Raw genomic sequence first — 5,082 nt, 5'->3', positions numbered from 1 at the left:
GTCAAGGGGGTTATGGTGGAGGTCACGGTGGCATGTTTTACGACTATGCGCAACAAACTTATGAGCCGGGTTGGGCTTATAACGGTACAATGCAAGAAGTGATTGAAAGTCAACGTCCTCCAGCATCTATTTTTGATACATGGTCGGGGTCGGAGAGGACGTTGTATGATCAAAACACGAGGAATAGTGCAAGTATAGAGCGGTCGTTAAAACATAGCTTTGATCGTCAAGAGTCGTGGAACCGCACATTGGTGTATTCCCGAGAGGTGGAAACGAATAATAGATATCATGACGATCAAGCGAGGAGGATGCATGCAGATTGGCATGCCGGAAGGCCGGTTGTTGAGGATCCACAACATGTGGATTATGCCTCGTTACCGCCTTATGACGGTAGTGTCTCATATCCGACTCCACCACTTCACCATTCTCAATGGCTTGACCCGAGGCAGCAAGAGGGAGCCCAACAACAAGGAGGGAGTAGCAGTGGCGCGTTTGGATTCGGAGAATGGAATGACATGATGTCATCCATTTTTGGACCTCCAGGACCGCGCTACTATTAGTCAGGTGGTGCTCTCTCTTTTGTATAATTTGTGCATAGTTTTAGTTTTCTTTTGTTTATGGTTGGGCGGTTGGGTGGTGTATGATTGTGTCGTTTGTTGGGTTGGTGCTTGTTGGTGGTGTTGTGTGTTAAAAAGAAGAAAAGCATAAAAAAAAATATAAAATGAAAAATACAAAAAGAAATTTGGGGTTTGAGTGTTTGAGCTAATATTGATGTTGAATGAGTTTAGTGATCAAAGCCTCCCAAAGCCATACATTGGGGTCAATGTATCCCAAGTGTGGGGATGGGGGGAATTTTTGAAGTTTTTGAAAAAATTTTGAGCCAAGTGAAACGATGTGAGAATTTGAACGCCCTAATTTAACCCCAAATAATGCACCGGCAACCCTTAATACCTTTTTCATTCTTGGTGAGAATTGTAGCCACACTTGTATATAAATAATGCTTATCTTTGATGAGAGTGGCTACGGGTGGGGGTGCATTAGAACTTGTGCTTGAATGCGATTTGAGTCCTTAGTTAGACATGAATGTAGAAAGGATAAGGGCATTTAGGTAGCCTCGTCGTTGGTGTGAGCGAGTGTGGGATTTGGGGGGTTGGACCTCATAAGTTTTATATATGAGCATGGTAGTGAGAGGGGCGGGGGTTTGGACATTTAGTTGCCCAATTTTGTGCCTTAAAAGCCTATCATTTGTTACCCAAATTTGACCCGGTCTTATAGTGTTAATGATAGTATGAGTAGTTTTAGTAGTTTGAAGTAGATATGTTTGATGCGTTATTGTATTTTTGTTTGCTTTGCAAAAAAAAAAGAAAAAGAAAAAAAAAAGAGAAAAGAAAAAGAAAAAAAATATGAAAAATGAAAAGAAAGGATGTTAGTTGTCTTGTATTTAGTAGTTAGTTTGGTAGTTGTAATTTGGTTTATTTGTGTAATAAAAAGACCGGGCCAAAATTTTCGCTACTTCATATATATCCCATTTCCTACCTATACACCTAGCCACGTTACAACCTTGAAGTCTCTTTGATTTGCATTCATGTTTGGCACTTATAGGAGAAGGATCGATTTAGGTACAAGCCTATGATTGTGCAACCACCCGTTTGCCTATTGTGTGTCTAGCTTATCGTTGCTAGTATTCAATTGTAGCCGAGAGGAGAGATTTAGAGAGGGGTGCATTGGTTGGGTGTTGAAAAGTGGTTAGTAAAAGGATTGCTTGTTTTGCTTGGTTTAATTTGATCACTTGTTTTGAAATTGATTTGATGAGTTGCTTGGGACAAGCAACGGTTAAGTGTGGGGATGTGATGAGTGGTCCGTTGGCCAACCCTTAATCATGTTAAAAGACGAAATAATCCTTCACTTAATCGTGTAATTATCTTGAATTAAATAACTACTGTTGCTTATGTTTCAGGTGAGGTTCGGGAGTTAAAAGATGGATTAAATGCAGCTTTGGAGGGTTTGGAGATGAACGGGTCAAGCGTGGAACAAGAGATGAAACAAAGAAGAACATTCAGGTCACTACCGTAAATTACGGCTCCACCGTAATTTACGGTGGACTTGAGAATCAATTGGTGGCCACCGTAAATCAGTCTCTTGCCACCATAAACAAATCACGTCCACCGTAAATTACGGTGGAGCCGTAATTTACGGTGGCGGCTGCGATCCAAAGTGTAACTGCCTCATTTAAGCAGTTTTATGATGTCTTTTCAAGTGTTCTCATCATTGGACGGTTTTGGGACTCACTAGGGGCGAATTTTGGCTGTCTTGCTTGGTTTTGAACAATTGCTATCATTCGGTTTGTAATTTCGATTCGCATGAACATTGGATTTGCTACTATGATGATTCACCAAGCCATGTCCGGCTAAACTCTTCGGTGATCATCTTAGGTGAATGTTTCTATTAAACTTTTGTGTGTTTATTTCTGAATTTCTAGAATGATAACTTGCGTTGCTTGAATATCATGGTGTATGTTTAATTGCTTGTAATTTGTTAATCGATATTGCAATTTCTAGTCTTAATCGTACGTTCTTGGTGCCGTTGGCAATCGAGATAACACGGGAAGGGTTAGGGTTGGTTATTGATTAATTGGTCATCGGGAAACAACCTCGCGTTTATTTAATCCGAGTACTTTGTTCCCTTTTATCACTTCAATTATCCATACACGAGTTATGTCTATGTAACTCTTTCTAGTTGGAATTACACACAATTGTTTAAAGAAACTGAAACCTAAGATGGTCATTGTTCTCTCCTAATCTGTTTTACAACCAACATTTGATTTGAAATTAGTTTTTAATTTAGTTTTCTAAAACAACAATCCAAACTCTTGAATTTTAAATTCTGCAATTTTAGTTTAATAGTAGTTTAAGTACAAAGCTATACAACCGACATACCTTCCACATACTCCCTGAGTTCGATACCCTCTTACCACTATCTATAGTTGTTTTGGGGATTAAATTTGATAGTGACCACGACATCACGTCACTGTCCGGTCGGACGGGAGTCCGATTGGATGGCTGTTCGAGTGGATTGTTTCTTCCTATGAATGTGATGTGTTTGTGTATGTGTATGATGGTTTGACTTTTGAAGTTTTTGTTGTAGCGTTTGAAAACATTGAAGTATCTTTACCTTTCAGGTCGGTCAATCAAACGGTTGTTCGATCGGCCGGCAGCCCGATCGGTTAGGTACCTTAGTATAACAAGTTCTCAGCAGGGTGTCACCTGGTCGGACGACTGTTCGATCGGGTGGCACTCTTAGTGCGTCGAACATGATGAAAAATCGATTAAGTGTTAAAGTATAGTATCTCATGATCCGAAGAGTAATCCGATCGGACGGTAGTCCGATCGAACAGCAGTTCGTTCAATACTCAACTTCAAAGGATAATTTGATTATGTGTGGGACCATGTGCTAGCCGATCGGCTGGCCAGTCGATCGGCTGACTGTCCGATCGGCCGGCTGTCCGTTCGGACAACAGTCCGATCGATCAGCATCCTGACCTGATCAGCCTGTTCGTCTAACACATGGTTGTTCTGGTTGTTTGTCGTCATATCGAGCTCGTTCTTACTTGTTTCTCCTGATCGGACAGTAATCACCCAAATCCGGCCGGTGAACTGTTCAGGACGGAGTTTACCGTTTAACCCGAAATCGGTGAACCTCGTGGATAGAATCAAGATCTTGAGTCATGCAACCACCGGAATGATTAGCAAGTCGGCACAAGCTCCGTTTATATCTATTTTGAAGGCATTGAGTGTAAAAGAGTTGAAAGAAAGTTCGAAAAACCATCTTTCAATCCTTTTTACCGTGTATATGTTTAGATCTATGAAAGATCTTTGTTTATTTATGTGGAAATCGGCTAGATCCAAGTGATTCTTGGTAGATTGAGGCCAAAACATGAAGTTCTTCAAGAACACCATGATGACATCATCCTATAACACTTGAATCTTGATGATTTCACAGTTAGAAATCAAGATTTAAAAGATAGAGAGGTGTAGGAGTGCGTGTAGATCAAGAAATTACAAGATTTAGGACGAAATCTTATCGGAATCGAGAGAAATCTGAGAAAAGGATGAGCTAAGCGTGCTGGTCGGATAGAGGTTTCCAAAAGGAGAAAAGATGACAATGACAGGGGTATTTATAGGATGCCAATTGAGGAAATGGCTGGCCGATTGGCCAGGCAGCTCGATCGGACAGCCTGTCCGATCGGACAGCAGTCTGATCGGCTGGCTGCTCTATCGGCTGGTAGCCTGATCGTTCAGCTGCCTGTTTCGAGTGTTCGGTGCGACGATTTTTTATATTTCGATTTCGATTGTGAACGATGCGGATACGTTGGAGTTTCCTATTCAAATTACTTTTAATCCCAACTATTTCATATCTCGCGCTATCTCTTCTCCACTAATTATCATACTATATCACATACAATCATCCTTAATTTCGTAATCGTTTTGCGATTGCGGTTCGATTGCGATTGAGTTTGATTGCGTTTCGATTGATTCGATTGATCACCACACATGACATAAAGTAAACATGCACAAGTAGCACATAAGGCACACACACACGTATAATAACAACCAAAGTTCGCGTAATTCGAGTTTCGAGTTCGATGATGATTAGATTAGTTCGATTACTGGTTAATTGACTTTATCGCATTGTTACTTCTTATCATTCACAGTCGTAAAGAGGTTCGTATCGAGAAATATACTTCGATTACTTCGATTGTAATTAATTACTCCACATAATACAACTAATGTAAAAATATAAAACAGACTAACTACAGTCAAAGAAGTCAAACAAGGATTGAGCGAGGAGAGACAGATCGCAACTAGCGATCTTTTCTTCCTTTGACTTCAATCTTGACTTTGACTTTGACCTTCGGAAACACGGGGTGTTACAGCCTCCCCTTGTTTAGGGAATTCCGTCCCGAAATTAGGCCGAAGAGTGTACAACACCGTGTATCACGTTTGAAGACTTTCTCTCTCTAGACTTTCACTTAAACAACTGCGGGTACTTTGCCTTCATGTCGCTTTCGAGTTCCCAAGTGAA

Source organism: Helianthus annuus, chromosome 16 (genome assembly GCF_002127325.2).
Source record: "Helianthus annuus cultivar XRQ/B chromosome 16, HanXRQr2.0-SUNRISE, whole genome shotgun sequence".
NCBI lineage: Eukaryota > Viridiplantae > Streptophyta > Magnoliopsida > Asterales > Asteraceae > Helianthus > Helianthus annuus.
Note: the sequence above shows the minus strand (reverse complement) of the source record.